Source organism: Mustelus asterias, chromosome 3 (assembly GCF_964213995.1).
Source record: "Mustelus asterias chromosome 3, sMusAst1.hap1.1, whole genome shotgun sequence".
NCBI lineage: Eukaryota > Metazoa > Chordata > Chondrichthyes > Carcharhiniformes > Triakidae > Mustelus > Mustelus asterias.
In genome coordinates this window covers 71592724-71610790 of record NC_135803.1, presented here as the reverse complement: position 1 = coordinate 71610790, position 18067 = coordinate 71592724, and the positions used below count along the sequence as shown (strand labels likewise).

The 18067-nt window shown below is 42.7% G+C and overlaps 1 non-coding gene across 1 annotated transcript; it reads right to left on the bottom strand.

Annotated features, from left to right (window-relative positions):
• Positions 1-6214: 6214 nt before the first annotated feature.
• On the bottom strand, positions 6215-6413 carry LOC144491942 (U2 spliceosomal RNA). Its single transcript, XR_013497521.1, has one exon. It is a non-coding gene; the product is annotated as a U2 spliceosomal RNA (small nuclear RNA).
• Between the last annotated feature and the right edge of the window lie 11654 nt (positions 6414-18067).

The following is an 18067-nucleotide window of genomic DNA, read 5'->3' as shown; positions in this document are numbered from 1 at the left end:
ATGGAAAAGTATAAACAGCGGGGGGAGTGGGGGTCGATATGCAAACTTCATAGGAATACCTAATGTTATTTTAAAATAATTCAAAAATACTTCAAATAAAACTGTGACATTCGAACAAAGTACAAAATTTTAGGACAGATGCCAGAAAGTTCTTCTTTATATAGTGTGATCAACACAAGGAATTGTCATCCAGGTACAGTAATGAAGGCAATCATCAATCAAGTTGCTATGGATGTACCAATAGTCTGTATTAATCCCATTTGAATTAATCTTAGTTCCACCCATCAGCAATAAGATATGAGACAGACAGTAATAGTGCAACTTAATATTATAAAAATAATTCTGTATGTATAGCATGTGCATTTATATTTTGAACGTGGATTTCAACAGAGTCCATATTATTGAGAAGAAACACTTCTCTCTACCTACTGGCTGGGTTCAATAGAAATTTGGAGTAACCTCTACCCAGAATTGAAAGAACTGTACCTGACCTGAGGCGATAGCTTTGGTTTGTAACTAACTAATGATACGCTTGACATAGAAATGCTTAATGGGGCAATGCCATCCTCAATTTCAAGGGACTGCTGCCGATGACATCGACAACAATGACAGAGAAATGTAGATAGAGCTTGCTAAGTATCCAACATTATGTGATCTGTATATGCTTGTTGTTACACTCTGTTTTAAAATGTAGAATTTCCAGTAAGTGTAGAATTTTCCTAAAAAATGCCAAAGTGTTAGGTACTGACTGAAAGCCAGCGTGTTTCTTCCCAGAAACACAGCCAGGTTTTCACTCCAGATCTTCGAACATTTCATCATTTTTTGCACTGTCATTCTTGTAGAGCAGGGCCTGATTCAGCCGGCAAGGCCAGCTCCACAAAGATTGGGACACCATTTTTAAAGTCAAAGATCTCAAAATCAAGGTAAAGGGCAGCCCCCGATGGACAGCGGGATCTTTGGCAGACAAGGGGAACACCCCCAATCCTTGAACACAGAGGAGGAACCTCCCCACACCACTCAATATTCGGGTCACCCACTCCTATACCATGCAGGCAATACACCCCCCACCCTCAAACATCGCTGGCATTGGGACATCAATGCCCATCCCCCTACATTGTTGCCCCCCTCTACATAATGGGAACACCCCCAATGGGGTTACCTAGTGGTCCCACTCCTGGCCCTGCCCCTGGTTCTGCCACAGGCCCCCCGGATGCCCCCGGCAGGATGCCAGATGGCAGTGCCCTGCCATGTCCCTCACCACCTGGGGGCCATACTCCCTTCACGCCCCCAATGTGGTCATCATGCTTGACCCCCAAAGCAACGGCATTATGCCGTTTAAGAATATTTAAATATATTCAAATTAATGGTAATCAGGTTCACACCCTTGCTGAGTGGATCTGATTACGTTGCCAGTCGGGTTGGGGAAGATCTCAAACAGATCTCACTACTGCAAATCCTGCTTCCAAAGTGATTACAAAAATCTGAAGGAGAAATCTAGAAACTTTTATCACAGGTTGTCGCAATTTCTCAGCTGCCACAAGGTCAATATATTTTCAAATATTGCAAAATCAGAAAGCATGGAACTGCAACATGCCAGTAAGTATTTACTAACCAGCATTAACTTCATGATTCACTCCTTCTCGTTCACTGAGTCTAGCTAGGGTTTACTTCCAAAATCTGTACTTTTGCTTGTGGAAAGGAATTAAAGAATTATTTATTTTCTGTCTTTAGAGTTTTGCAATAACCATGTGATTGTGGAGTATGTATGTGTCATTAATCATTAGTTATTTATATTTTACAGGCAAGACTAACACTGAACTGCTCCAAATTCTGTTGATAAAGGCAATGGTGAAACCAAAGCATCCAGGACAATTGTCGGTCTGCGCGAAATTAGTTATGGGCTATGTAGCTACCAGGACAAGTTGATAACCTATCAGTGAATAGAACATTACAGGGAGGCACTAATGGATGGAGCCAATTCAATTTTATCTGAAGTTTCTATCCAACTACAGTAAAGGGTTCCAATGTCGCACAAAAAACTAGCTACCTAATTAATATGGCACTAGTTAGATAAAGAGTAAAGAAACTTTTGCACTGTTTCATCAAGTATTTTCAGGCCACATAAGCATGGATTTGATGGAGAGTTAGAAAATTGTGTATAAGTAGATAATAATAATAACAATCAAAATCCTACGGACCTGCTGTGATTTGACTATGCAAAATTTAATTAGCACTTAATGAAATAACTGTGTTCAAAATAATTTCCAGAATAACATGGTCTGGTTCCGCAGATGATGGAGTGATTTTGGTTTCTTATTCCTTGTTTGCGCTCAAAGCTGCTGACAAAGAGTCATCTCCTCCTGTCCAGTGCACATTATCAAACTCTCCTGATCTCCCACAGGGCTCAGACCGTCCAGGTATAGGGATCTCATAAATGCAAATGGTGTCATTATAACACAGACCTAATTTTAAAATCTTACCACCTGACTACAGATGTTTCCTGCTCAAGCTCATAAAGTCTAGGCAGGAGTAAATTCTGAGGTGGCCATTTCATGTGGTATTAATGAGATCCTCTACTTCTTGCAGGTAAATCTCGCAGGTACAGAGTCTTATTTCATAATAAGTACATTAAGGAATCATTAAGGAATCACACTTGGGAAGAAGAGAATAAGCAGGAGAAAAATGTAAATAAAACTGCAACTGGAGAGCTAATTGTCATGCCAAGAAGACATGAAAGAGTATATATATCTACATCATTGTAGCTACTTATAAAATTATTTTTAAAAAGTGTATAATGGACAAAGGCTTTACACTAACTGTAACTATGACTAGCTATGACTTGCACAAAAGAGATTTCTAGCCTTCAGAAAACCACAGCATCCTCATTATTTCTAAAGAGCCCCTTGTGACTACAGAAGTTAAATACCAATACACAAAGGCCCCTGAGGCAAATCCCTGGTCAACAGAAATGATCTGTCTGCCAAGGCAATGGACCCTGAAATCACTGGTAAACTTATTAATGGATGAGACATTAACCATCTCAAGAATTCAGACCAGGAATATACATCCTTTGATCAAACCAAGGGGAACAAGCAGGAGTTGTGGCACCTGACTGCCCCACCCCAAGCTGCTAGAACCTGTAATATTGCCTTGTGAAGCTAAAGGAGGTAATCTGCCATCTTCCATCAACAAAACAGCAAGAGAACCAGAGCTCTGTCCAGGTTTGAATTGTCGGGCCCTCATCTACAGTGTTTCCATTGAAAGGCCTGAACTTCTGTTCAGTGCTTTACTACAAGACTAATTAACCTCTTGAACATGCTTTACCGATTGTGGAAGTTAATACTACTGGAAGAATGAATTACCCCGCATCAGCTTTAGCCACCTAACCTCTCTGAATGAATGTATTCCTTTTATCCCTCTTTTATCTTTTGAATGCAAAAGGAGGATGTGAGGTGGGGGTTTAAGATGTTGCAAACCCGCTTCCCATGTTTTTGAGTGTGTGCAAAATAAACTAACCCTCCGATTTTATCCTACCTTGGGTTTGCTCTGCAGTTATTAATAGAGGATTGATTTAAATTTGAAGGGTTGGAGAAAATACGCCGCTGCTTATAAAGAGGGAAATCAAAAATCAAACACCTTTCTATTTACAGATGGGTAGCGAGGGGAGAAATCAGGGCTGTTTTAAATTGAACCCTTTTCTGTCCATAATGAATACAAGGTGTTACCCTTCATGCAACACAACCACCTTCATTAATCAGAAAGAGTGTTGCTCTAGTTGACCTGATCTGATTGTTGTGAAGTTGTGATGTTAATCTTGGGATTCTAAGAAGTGTCATAAGCCAAGTGCACAGCCGTACCTGCTTTACTGTTAGCTACCATGATATATATTGTGGCAGTCATCTAATCACGTACCGTTCATCTGTGTCCAGCAGTTTAAGGAAGCAGTTTATAGACAAGGGCTATCCGTTGTACTTCTCACTTGAGGTGCCTCTCAAGAAGCAAAGGTAGAGGGTTTATGCCCTCTACCTATAGAGGGCATAAACCTATGCCCTCTACCTAAAACTTGAGGGCATAGGTTTAAGGAGAGAGGGGAGGGATACAAAAGGGTCCAGAGGTGCAATTTTTTTCACACGGAGGGTGGTGTCTGGAATGAGCTGCCAGAGGTAGTAGTAGAGGCGTGTACAATTTTGTCTTTTAAAAAGCATTTAGACAGTTACATGGGTAAGATTGGTATGGAGGGATATGGGCCAAACACAGCCAATTGGGACTAGCTTAATGGTAAAAACTGGGCGACATGGACAAATTGGGCCAAAGGGCCCGTTTCCATCCTGTAAACGTCTGTGACTCAAAGATTAGCAGCAGAATTCTACTATAATTGGGTAGTTCAATAAGTTCAACCAGAATCTTCTATGAACAGACCACTAAAGCCCTGAAGCAACAATTCAGAGGCTTGGACAGTTCTGGCATCATGCTGTAATACTGACCAGAGAGAGTATCCTGTAATATAGTGTGCTACAAAGTTTTGTTCTGCAATAATGGCTACACAGGGAGGCACAAATGGACAAAGACATACCACAAAATGGAGGGAAATACACCTGACATAGAGGATGGGTGGGGTCTATCAGTTTACCTGTAGCCAGAGCTGTTTGGTAGCAGTTTGCTGAAGCGAATTTTACTTTAATAATCTCAGATCACCTCCACTGCAATCATGTCCAACCTTTGTCCCAATCCTTCCACAACCAACAGCATCTGCCCAACATTGATATTCACATCATCAAATATTGCAAGATCATCAACCACTACAGGAACATTCTCTGCACACAGATTTCAAATAGGATTGGGATTAATGATATGTGATCTATGCACTATTTTTCACCCCAATGCACCTCTATCTGCAGCCACTGGTGAGGCTCTTAGTGGCTGCACCATTAGGGATGTAGACTGCTACTGCTTATTTAAGGGCTCGTGAGATGCTCAGGCCAAGGCCTAGCTGCTAAATGCAACACCTTCACACCTTGAAGCTCTAGATCCAAGCTTGCATTCTGCCGCCAGGGCAAACTCAGGGGTCATAAGTGTATAATTATAATGAAAGATGGCATCATTTTCCATTTGCATTACACAGCATCCCTCTGCTAACAGACTGCAGATCAACATTCTTACTGATATGCAGGAAAGCAGATCTAAGGAGATTAGCTGACCAAGTGAAAATCTATCCATCTCCCAGCCTCTATTCCATTTACTTTCAAGGTCTTTAAGTAGTTGTCAGAAGCTATTGATTAATTACTTACTTCAAGTTAAACATAATCCAACCTGTTTTCAATCCTTCACGTCTTTGCTTTCTTTATCACCATCACTTGGACTCGCTATCTAAAAGGCACTGTGATAAAGTGAGAAGTTGCTTAAATATTTTTCATGTAGTTGCCAGAATCCGAACTGATTTTCTGCCGGAAAATTGAGTATGTTAACTGAAATATATAAGATCGTGAGTAGCTTTGGCAGGGTAGATATTATGAGGATATTTCCACTTGGGGAAAGGTTAGAACCGGGGAACATAATTTAAGAAGTGGTCTACCTTGTAATACTGAGATGAGGAGACACTTTTTTCTCTCAAAGGTTCATTATTATGTGAAATTTCTTCCCCAGAAAGCAGTGGAGGCTGAGTCATTGAATTTATTCAAGGCAGAGTTAGACAGAGTTCTGATAGAAAAGGATTATGATGGGGCAGATGGCAAAGTGGAGTTGAAACCACAACCAGATCAGCCATGATCTTATTGAATGGCAGAGCAAGCTTAAAGGGCTGAATAGCCTATTCCTGTTCCTAACTTTAATGTTCCTATGTCACTCTTCTTCTGACTTCTTTTTTTTAAGAAGATATATGCGCATATTTTGCAATCACTGTTCAGTTCCATCGCACAGTAGATACAGCACAAATTTAGGGTGTCTGCTTGGCTGCATTTAAATTGAGATGTGTATATTATTAGATATATGGGATTCTTCAATGAGAACCTTGATTAGATTGATGTTTAGTTTAGGGAATATCAAAGGTCTCCTTACCTGCAGTGTAAGATTTGGTCTCCTCCAAGACAGTCATTAGTTTGTGGCCTTATTTTTTTTAAATCCAATTCAATCAAATCAAGTCCAATTCAGAGTCTCAACAAGTGAGACATTCCCAATCCAAGCTGACAAGGCAGGGCTCTCACCTCCTGTCTTGGGCTTGATCTACATGATCCAAGCTGATTGGAGTAGGCATTGAACCTCCTCCAAGGCTTGATCTCATTTGCATCTTAGCCAAAAGGCCGAGATGCCGCTTTTAAAAATTGCTTCAAATGAAGCTAAAATGTAACCTAATGACTTCAAGCAAGTACAGCATGTCGATACTACACTTGATCTTAGCCAAAAGGCCGAGACGTTTGTGGCCTTATTATGATTTTTGCAGGTGATCTGACTTGAATGCACTGAGTGCCAGGAAAGGACTGTAAGGTAAGTCTTGAGTTACAAGCAAAGCCTTTATACTCTTACTAGCTGTCTTGTGTGTAAAGACTGCAGAGCTTCCTCAATGTCTTCTAAAGTGAGAGATTTTTATTGAACTGATTTCAAGATGGCAGCTTTTGCAGAGAGCTTTTTAAAGTTTAGTTTTTATTTATTCGTCACAAGTAGGCTTACATTAACACTGCAATGAAGTTACTGCGAAAATCCTCTAGTCGCCACACTCCTGTTTGGGTACACTGAGGGAGATTTTAGCATAGCCAATGCACCTAACCAGCACGTCTTTCGGACTGTGGGAGGAAACCGGAGCACCTGGAGGAAAACCACGCAGACACGGGGAGAACATGCAGACTCTGCATAGACAGTGACCCAAGCCAGGGTCTGAGAGAGGAGAGAGTAGCTAAAGTTGAACCCTTAGAGGCAGAGACAGGAGAAATTATCATGGTAAACAAGAAAATGCCGGAGGCATTGTGTGTCTGCCTTCATAGTAGAAGAGGCAAGTTCCATATGAGAAATTGACAATAACCTTGACAATAACCTTGGAGCTAATGAGTAAAATGTGGGGGGGGGTCTTAGCATTTGGAAACACTTTAGGATTAGTACCCAACTCAAAAATCTAATGAAACAGCTTTAGGCAGCAAGCAATCCTTTACTGTGACATTGATAACAAATAAAATAATGGAATTGATTATTCAGAGCAAACTTAGTTGCTAGTTTATCACATAAATAAACCAACATATCAGCAAAAGAAGATCTTTGATTAATTGTTGTGTAGTGGCACTCTAGCATCGTCAAGAGATTTCAGGCATTATGTGGTACAAAACTTATTTATTGATAAGAGAAATTTGGTACAGGAGTTGCAGCTCGAGGCGGCCCTGAAATGGTGCTCCAGTCCTTACTTGTCTACTACATGGCTGCTTGATGATTCTTCCCAAGAGAGGACTCCACCCTCTGGGGTGGTCACTCACTCTCAGTTCCCATTGATCCCTCAAGTCAGGTGGCCCTCTTCTGCTGTACTGTCTTAAAGAGACAGACACCACATACACATTAATAATCTTGGCTGTTTGAGGAAGTGAGTGAAATGTGAGGCTAATTTTGTTCTCATTTACATCATGAAAGTAGCAAAGATGGTCAAACAGCAGAGTGGGATTTTGCCCTGCCATTTTTTTGCTGGTTTCAGGGAACACTCAATTTTCCAGGTAGATTTTTGGCGAGGCTTAACTGTCGAGAGCCGCATGAATGGGTCCAGCAAATCAGGGTCTTACGCTGTATATTTTTTTCTATAATATTTTTGAGATGTGGACATCACTGACAATACCAGCACTTGTTGCCCATCCCTAATTCCCCTTGAACTGAGTGGCTTGCTAGGTCATTTTAGAGGGCAGTTAAGAGTCATTGGCCTGAGTCATTGGTCAGCCAGGCCACGTAAGAACAGCAGAATTTCTTCTCCAAATGGCATTAGTGAACCAGATGGGTTCTGATAACAATTGATTGTTTCATGGTTACCAGTACAGAGACAAACTTTCAAGTCAGATTTTCTTAATTGAATTTACATTCCATGAGCTGCCATGATGGTATTTGAACCATGTCCCCAGAGTATTAGCCTGGGCATCAGGATTACTAGTCCAGTGACATCACCACTACACCACCATCTCCCCGATATGACCGGAGATGCAATTTAGTTAGTTTGTTGGCTATGAGAATTAGTGACTTGGACCAGCCGTATGAATGGCAGCAGGGCAGGGAACAAACATTTAAAAATGCCCTTGGTGACCTGTGTGATGAGTGCAGCTTGTCACTTTTAACCGTTTTGTTTTTGGCTCACAGGTGAAAATCTTATACCTCAGATTTGTCTATAGTCTACACACCTTAGCTGGAGTAAAAGTGTACGGAACTTCATGGTGAATAATCATGTGCTGAATGGTTTAGTAAGTTTGTAGTTATCATCCAACTACTACTCAATACTGATCCTTTTCCAAACTGCTGCTGACATACAACTGCAGCTGTGTTAGCTTTTGTCAAGAAAGATCCTTGAACTTTCAGATTTGAAATGTTTGCATGTTTTGAAATGACAGTGGGGGAGAGAAAGATCCCTCACTTATCTCCAAGCTAAAATGACTTTTGAAGGATTCTGGTGCAAGGTATTTATTTTATTGTTTTGATATAACTTCAAAGTTCATTTCTCTGTGAATGTTTAAATTGTTTCACAGTACTGTCAATAAACGTAGGACCAAAATCCATCAAGAAATAACACCCAAGTGCTTTATATTTCACCTGATAAAATAGTTCAAAGCTGGAGGTGGGGTTGCTCAGCTTGGAGCCGATGTAGAACCATTGAATCCTTACAATGCAGAAGGCAGCCATTTGAGTCTGCACTGACTCCCCCAAAGAGCATCTTACCCAGGCCCAGTAACCTCCCCCCCCCCCCCCACAATCCCCATAACCCTGCACATTAACTATGGCTAATCCACCTAATCTGCATACCTTTGGACACTAAGGGGCAATTCAGCATGGCCATTCGGCATGGCCAATCCACCTAACTTGTACATCTTTGGACTGTGGGAGGAAACCCATGTAGACACAGGTAGATCATGCAAACTCCACACTGACAGTCACCCAAGACTGGAATCAAACCCGGGTCCCTGGCGCTGTGAGGCAGCAGGGCTAACCACTGTGCCACCCTAGATGATGGTCATCAGGGTTGTGAACTAATGCCTATGTTTTATTGCGGGGCCTTGTGCATCAAGAAGAAAAGCTTGCATTTATATAGCACTCTTCACAAGTTTAAGACCATCCAAAGCACCTTAAAAACAATGAAGTGCTTTTGAAGTGCCATCATTGTTGTAACATAGGAAGGATTGTGGCCATTTGGTTTACAACAAAGTTACACTAAGAGCAATGTAATAATCACCAGATAATCTGTTGCAGAGATGTTGGTTGAGGGATAAATATTAATCAGGCCAATAAGAACTCATCCGTTTTCTTCCAAAACCCTTGTGGAACCTTTTATGTCCAGTCCAAAGGGCCCCAATTTAGCATTTCATTCGAAACATGGCACCTTCAACTGTGCAGCACTCCCTCCCTCAGTAACGCACTGAAGCATCAGCCTTGTTTTACTGTCTCTGTACAGAGTGCCTCAATGACCTTCCATTATGCAGCAGTGTACTACAAACAACAAGTTGCTTTTGTCTCAAGATTCAAGCAACTGCTTTCAATCCTTGCTCCAAAATCTGTTCCCGAACTGCTAACTTCATCCTTCTCCTTGGCAAAAATCTCTGATTAAACTACTCTGTTCACAGCCTTGGCATCGTATTTACCTCCAAGTTGAGATTCTGACCAAACATTAGGGTGGCACGGTGGCACAGTGGTTAGCGCTGCTGCCTCACAGCACCAGGGACCCGGGTTCAATTCCGGCCTCGGGTAATTGTCTGTGTGGAGTTTGCACATTCTCCCCATGTCTACATGAGTTTCCTCCAGGTGCTCCGGTTTCCTCCCAGTCCAAAGATAGTTGGGTTAGGTGGATTGGTAATGTTAAATTTCCCCTTAGTGTCAGGGGGACTAGCTAGGGTAAATGCATGAGGTTATGGGGATGGGGCCTGGGTGGGATTGTGGTCGGTGCAGACTCGATGGGCCAAATGGCCTCCTTCTGCATTGCAGGATTCTATATTTGCACTATTACCTAGATCACCCATTTCCAACTCCATAACATTGCATAAATTGTGTAACGTTGCCCATCTCAGCTCATCTGGTACTGGAATCCTCATTCATGCTTTTATTACCTCTGGACTTGACTAGTTCAATGCACTCCTTGCTGATTTCCCTAAACTCGCTGCCCATGGCATAACTTGCACCAAGTTCCATTCTTCTACAGCCCCTTTGCTCACTCATTTATATTGTTTCGGGGTCAAAGTTTTAATTTTTAAATTCTCACTGTTGTTTTCATCTCTATGATCTCCTCCAGTACCACAACCCTCAAAGATATCAGCGCTCATCTAATGTTAGCCCCATGCACTCCTAATTCCTACTTTTTGGTCCTCAAGGTTAAGGCCCAGTTAAATGAGCTAAAAAAAAGTTTACCAGGGTAAATCTAGCTCTCTCCTACAATCAGCAGCAAGCTAAACTTAAAAAGAACAAGGCTCTAAGAAAGGGCTACAAGACTGTAATGGCAAAATTCCAAATCATGCTCCCCTCCAACGAGATTTCCTGGTGGAACTGTGTGATTGATGAATTTCCAAATAGTCTCTGCCATAGCCAAATATGACTTCATGATGAAACATGTGAAGCTAAAACTTAAACCAAGTACACACCTAACCCACAGGCGAAATGAAGTGCAAAATGCAGTCATTTTCAGGTAATCAAATGATCTTTCCTTACCCCAGTGGCAATGACCCAGTGCCCATTCACAGAATGTTTGCTTTCTGATAATAAAGCTATTGAGAAACTAGCTGAACTATTTGATTAATGATCAAAAAATTGAGAAGATGAAATCTTGGCAAAGGCGCAGAGTACTGTACAGAACAAATCCTGGCAGAGATTTAAGGAAGGGAGGGCACAGCACTCCAGAACACTACTGCATGGTTTACAAAGATGAAATGCATTTTGTGAGCTGATCTTTGACTAGGTCAGTGTCAAACTCAAGTGCACAGGTACATGAAGGGGTAAGCAGAAGCTGCATGCATCTGCACGAGAAAGGGTGAGGACAGAAAGTAACCTGCAGTTACTGCTGAACACATATTAGTGGTCAGTTTCAGATCTGAATAAGCAGAGACCTTCAAGTAGGTTGCCAACCATCCTTCGAACTATGAGTGTCACTTAGCAGAAAGAATGCTATAGGCTGGGATTTTCCAGTCCCATTTTTGTCGAGCGAGTTTAGCGATGAGAGCAGAAAATCTTCTGAGAACTCCCAAATCACATTTCACACTGATATAAACGCATGACGCAGTTGTTCCCTTCCCCCCGTCAACGACTGGGGTGTGTTTCTGATGCTCAACATTGGGAAAATCATTTGAATGCATTAGCATCTAATTATCAGGTCTCTATGTCCGAATCACAAATGGTCTCCCAAGGCATTCAACTGGGGAGCAGACCTTCCAAGGGCAAGTACATCGCTCGGGGGGGAGAAGAGGGCTATGCTGGGTGTGCCAGGAGGTAGTGGAATGGGGAGGTGGCCCAAAGGGTGGTGGGGTGTCTTCCAGGTGAACTCCTTTGTGCTGAGGCTGCCTTTAAAAATGGTGCCTCGACCTTCAAGAGACTAAGGTGCTGACAGGGCAGACAAATCAGCCCTGTTATAAAGAGAGGTTGAAGGCGTTAGTTGCCTCACAGCGCCAGAGACCCAGGTTCAATTCCGGCCTTGGGTGAATATCTGAGTGGAGTTTGCACATTCTCCCAGCGTCTGCGTTAGGTTTCCTGTGGGTGCTACAGTTTCCTCCCACAATCCAAAGATGTGGACGTTAGGTGGATTGGCCATGCTAAATTGTCCTAGTGTGTTGGTTAGGTGGATTAACTGTGGTCAATGCGCTGGGTTATGGGGATAGAGCAGGGAGGGTCATCGCAAATGTGATGGGCTGAATGGCTTTCTTTTGCACTTGTAGGGATTCTATGATTCTAGATTAAAGGTTTACGGATACGCACGAGGTGCAAAAACACCAAAACAGACCAGTTCAGTGGAATGACCTGCTTCTTTGCTGCAAATACAGTATAATGCTTTGTCAGTGCTCTGACAAAGGGTCATCCTGACTCGAAACATTAGTTCTATTCCCTCTCCACAGATCATAGAATCCCTACAGTGCAGAAGGAGGCCATTTGGCTCATCAAGTCTGCACCGACCACAATCCCACCCAGGGCTTATTCTCGTAACCCCACATATTTACCCTAATGCCCTGACACTAGGGTCAATTTACCATGGCCAATCGACCTAACCCACACATCTTTGGACTATGGGAGGAAACTAGTGCACCCGGAGGAAACCCATGCAGACACGGGGAGAATGTGCAAACTCAACACAGACAATGACCCGAGGCCGGAATTGAACCCGGGTCCCTTGCGCTATGCGGCAGCAGTGCTAACCGTGTGCCACCATGCCGCAGATGCTGTCAGACCTGCTGAGATTTTCCAGCATTTTCTGTTTTTGTTTCAGATTCCAGCATCCGCAGTAATTTGCTTTTACTTTGATTTCTGTGCTTCCTCTCTTAATTAAGAAACTTGAAGATAAAGGAAAGTAAGTGTGTCTGAAACAACAAGCCAATATCACTGACAAGTTTGCACAAATATTGTTTCCAAAACCTAATTCTCACAGGGTGAAGGGCCAGGTAACTTTGTTATCTACACACTCGCACAAACATATATAAATATAGGTAGGTAGGTAATTAACCATAGTCCATGAAGTATAGGCATCTATTAGAAAAAGATAATTGGTTTTACAGCTTGAGGGGCACTAGTCCACATTAAGCATGGGGGAGGGGTTGCAGGTCCCTGCTCTACCTCTGTCAAAACAGGAATTGAACAGACATTGCTGGTCTTACTCTGAACCACATGCTAGCCATCTAGCCAACGGCTTCTGTTTACTTAATGAAGTAGTAACGAGTTGTTCATTCCCAGATATATTAGTGTTTGACTTGTCAGGGTACATTGGCTAATATCATGGTTTAATTGTTTGCTGAAATGACAGGACATGTAAGATTTGTGTCTCTTTACTTGTTTGGATAATCACATTGTGCAATGAGTTAGTCAAGAACATTTTGAAATGAGATGTGGAGCAATGGAAGACAGGATGAATACAATTGGCCTTTGTTGCTTTGAAGAAAATATTTTCTTTCTGAGAGTTTCACAATAACAGCTGCCATGCCATAATTATCAAAATAATTCATGACAAATGATATAAAGACCCTTTTCTTAACAAGTTGTAGAGGGAATTAGATTCAAAAGGAACAATGAAGGTTACATTTCTCGGTGTCGAATAACAGATAATTGAAATGCCAAAGGGAATAAGGAATAACAGAATTCAAGAGAGTTTTTCATTAATTTCAAACATTTTAAAGAAACATCAAAAGTACTTCAGTTAATTAATCATTCGGAATTGTTGTCTCAATTCAGAACCCGGAGAGCATGGGCCTACAAGTCAAAGGTGTCTCTAATTCAATGCTCCTTTACAATCTTACCAAGCAGCTACAGGATGGCAGTGTGAAAAATGGTTTTCTGGTGTGTCCTAAATCCAGTAAGAAGTTTAACAACACCAGGTTAAAGTCCAACAGGTTTATTTGGTAGCAAAAGCCACACAAGCTTTCGGAGCTCCAAGCCCCTAGTGACATTGGCTTGTTGTTTCAGACACATTTATTTTCCTTTATCTTCGAGTTTCTTAATTAAGAGAGGAAGCACAGAAATCAAAGTAAAAGCAAATTACTGCGGATGCTGGAATCTGAAACAAAAACAGAAAATGCTAGAAAATCTCAGCAGATCTGACAGCATCTGCGGCATGATGGCACACAGTTAGCACTGCTGTCTCATAGCGCAAGGGACCCGGGTTCAATTCACCTGAAGAAGGGGCTTGGAGCTCCGAAAGCTTGTGTGGCTTTTGCTACCAAATAAACCTGTTGGACTTTAACCTGGTGTTGTTAAACTTCTTACTGTGTTTACCCCAGTCCAACGCCGGCATCTCCACATCGTGTCCTAAATCGCCAATGCTTAGTGCCATTACAGGGTGTCTGAAATAGAAAGCTTTCCAATGCTCAGTATTAGCATGCCTCGCCTTCATGACCACTGATATGTATTGTACTTTGCATACTGTTAATTGAACACAGGAGGACCTCCTGGTGTGAGCAAGCACACTGCAGCAATTACTCTCCAGAACCTTCTCCTTTACTGAATGTCATCCAGAGGGAATGCTCAAAGAATCTGAAGTAAAAGCAGTCATTACGGAATCACAACAGCTTGAGTATTTGTTGGATGTAACAGTGACAACGAAAACAAACAACACATTCTTACCAAGATCAAACAATTTTTATTTTGACTTTACAACAGATGTAAAAAGACCAGTTTCACTTACAATCTACGGGCCAGAAATGGGTACATTAAGATCAGCGGTTCAAGAGGGAACTCACCACCATCTTCTCATGTGCAAATACTGGCCTAGACAGTGACACCCACCCCCCCCATGAAAGAATAAATCTGAAAAAGAGAAAAATTCTGAATCCATTACGGTGAAGGTACAGTAAAAATAACCTGACAGACCAGTTTTTCTTTAAAATGGTTAAAAGCTGGAACACACAGTTGAGGTAATTGGTCTGAAAATCAGTAGGCGCTGTTAGATTGAAAAGCAGGAAAAGAAAAAAGGCCCCAAGTCCTATTGTAGTATCGTGAAATAGCAATGGAAATCCAATATCCATTCCACTGATTCTGTGAACAACCTGAGGAACAATCCAGACATGTGGTAATATGACTAGAGAAATATTTTCATGTACATTCTGTAATAGGATTTGGGCAACGCAAAGTGCTTTGGATGACTTTGCTTTGAGGGTCAGAGTACTAGGAGAACCCCATGTGCTTACAAAGTTAAATGATGGGCAGGAAAAGCCCATCAAGTCTCCCCCACAATGATGATAACAAAAAGAGAAAATGCTGGAAAAACTCTACAGGTCTGACAGCATCTATGGAGGGAGAATAGAGCTAACATTGAGTCTAGATGACACTTCTTCAGAGCTGAAGACAACAGGAAATAGAAAATAGGGTGATATTTATTCTGTTAGCATGCAGGGAGTGGGAGGATTGAAAAAGATGTCATAGACAAAAGACAAAAGGGAATGAATATAAATGATAGTGATCGTGGCTAAGAAGGATATTGATAGCGGCCCATTAAGAGATCAGAATGCGTAGATGGCAGAACAAAGGTAAGCAGAGTGTCAAAGAACCACCTGAGACATGTAACAGATGACCCTAGTGGAGTGGAGGAAGGGGAAACTGTAGTGGGAGGAAAAGATGAAAAGCAAGATTTTAAAAAGGTGGAAAAAGAAATGATGGAAGAAATGAAAATAAAAAAAATTAAATTTTTTTTTTATTGAACTCAATATTCAGTCCGGAAGGCTATAAAGTGCCTATTTGGAAGACAAGGTGCTGTTCCTCCAGTTTGCATTGGGCTTCATTATAACATTGCAACAGGCCAAGGACAGACATAGAATCCCTACAGTGAAGAAGGAGGCCAGTCAGCCCATCAAGACTTTAAGGCAGCATGGTGGCACAGTGGTTAGCACTGTTGCCTCACAATCCCAAGGACCCAAGTTCAATCCCGGCCTCGGGTCACTGTCTGTGTGGAGTTTGCACATTCTCCTCGTGACTGCGTGGGTTCCCTCCGGGTGCTTCAGTTTCCTCCCACAGTCCAAAGATGTGCTGGTTAGGTTGATTGGCCATGCTAAATTAACCCTAGTGTCAGGGAGATTAGCAGGGTAAATATGAGGGGTTATGGGAATAGGGCCTGGGTGGAATTGTGGTCAGTGCAGACTCGATGGGCCAAATGGCCTCCTTCTGCACTGTAGGGATTCTATGATCCTATGAAGACTGCACTGACAACAATCCTACCCATATCCTATCCCAGTAACCCTACGTATTTACCCTGCTAATTCTCTTGACAGTAAGGGGCAATTTTTAGCATAGCCAATTGACCTAACTCGTACATCTTTGGAATGTGGAAGGGAACCAGAGCACCCAGAGGAAACCAACAGGGAGAACGTGCAAACTCCACACAGTCACCTGAGGCCAGAATTGAACCCGGGTCCCTGGTACTGTGAGACAGTAGTGCTGCCATCATGCCGCCTCTCATGTGGACATGAGAGCAGGATGGTGTGTTGAAATTTCAAGCGGCTGGGTCCTGCTTGTGGACAGACCAAAGGTGTTCTGCAAAGTGGTCACTCAGTCTACATTTGGTCTCTCCGACGTAGAGCAAACTGCATTGGGAGCAGCGATGGGCAGGGGAGCTGAGGTGTTGGATGCAATGGAGGAGTGGACCAGAGTTTCCCAGAGGAAATAGTCCCTGTGGAATACTGACAGGGGAGTGAGGGGAAGATGTATTTGGTGGTGGCATTAGGCTGGATTTGGTGGAAATGACGGAGGATGGTCCTTTTAATGCAGAGGCTGATGGGATGAAAAGTGAGGACAAGGGAGACCCTATCCTGGTTCTGGGAGGCAGGTGAGGGGGTGAGAACACTGGCATGGGAGACGGGTCAGACACAGTTGAGAATTCTGTCAACCACAGTGGGTGGAAAACCCCAAATTAAGGAAGAAACATCAGCAGTGCCATTTTGGAAAGTGGCATCACCAGAACAGATATGACGGAGGTGAAGGAACTAAGAGAAAGGCTTGGAGTCCTTACAGGATGTGGGATGTGAAGAGCTGTAATCGAGGCAGCCGTGGGATTGTAATGGATACTAGTGGTATCATTCTTCCCTAATAGCATATCATCCTCTATTCTATTGTCTTCAGCTCTAAGGAAGGGTCATCCAGGCTCAAAACGTTGGCTGTATTCTCTCTCTACAGATGCTTTCAGACCTGCTAAAGTTTTCCAGCATTTTCAGTTTTTGTTTCAGATTCTAGCATCTGCAGTAATTTGCTTTTACCACAATGATGATACCTGGGGTATATTGGCCAATTCTTCCTATAGAATCATAGAAACCCAAAAGTGCAGAAAGAGGCCATTTTGGCCCATCGAGTCTGCACCGACCACAATCCCACCCAGGCCCTATCCCCATATCCCTATATATTTACCCACTAATCTCTCTAACCTACACATCTCAGGACACTAAGGGGCAATATTAGCCAATCAACCTAACCCGCACATCTTTGGACTGTGGGAGAAAACCGGAGCACCCGGAGGAAACCCACGCAGATACGAGGAGAATGTGCAAACTCCACACAGGCAGTGACCCAAGCCGGGAATCAAACCCAGGTCCCTGGAGCCGTGAAGCAGCAGTGCTAACCACTGTGCTACCGTTGCCGCCCTATGTAAAATGTAAAAAAAGAAATTCAGGACCAAAAAGGAGGCAAGAAACCCGGAAAATTATTTTCAGCATCTCACAAGCAAAGGCCTGGATTCTCCCAGGAATAGTGACACTTTGACATGCACCTGAATGAGTTTACAGATGTAATGTTTTGCCAGAAGATGCATGAACTCACTCAGGGGAGGAGGCCATCCTGTTTTCTGAAAAAACAAAGCCACTGCTTTTCAACATCTTTACGCATTTTTAAAACTATTTTCACTCATCAAACCTCTACCCATTCCTCCACAACCCCCGCCCACAAAGAGTGAAGCGATTTCTCCACCCACCACACTGGCACTTTACTCCAGGAAGAGGATGAAGCTTCATTTTGAACAGGGGGGGGCCCTGTCCCTGTCGGTGGACAATTTCTCAACACAATTCCGCTTGACCTGAACCAGGATCAATGTCCTCACCGACTGCACAGCATTTCCTACATCCCGGCTTGTCTGGAGGAACAGTGAGGACAGACATTAACACAGAAAACACCACCTCACAGCACTGAGCCGGGGAGCAGCGTGTGTGTGTTGCGCGCATGTCCGATTTCTGTGGGCGATGAGCGC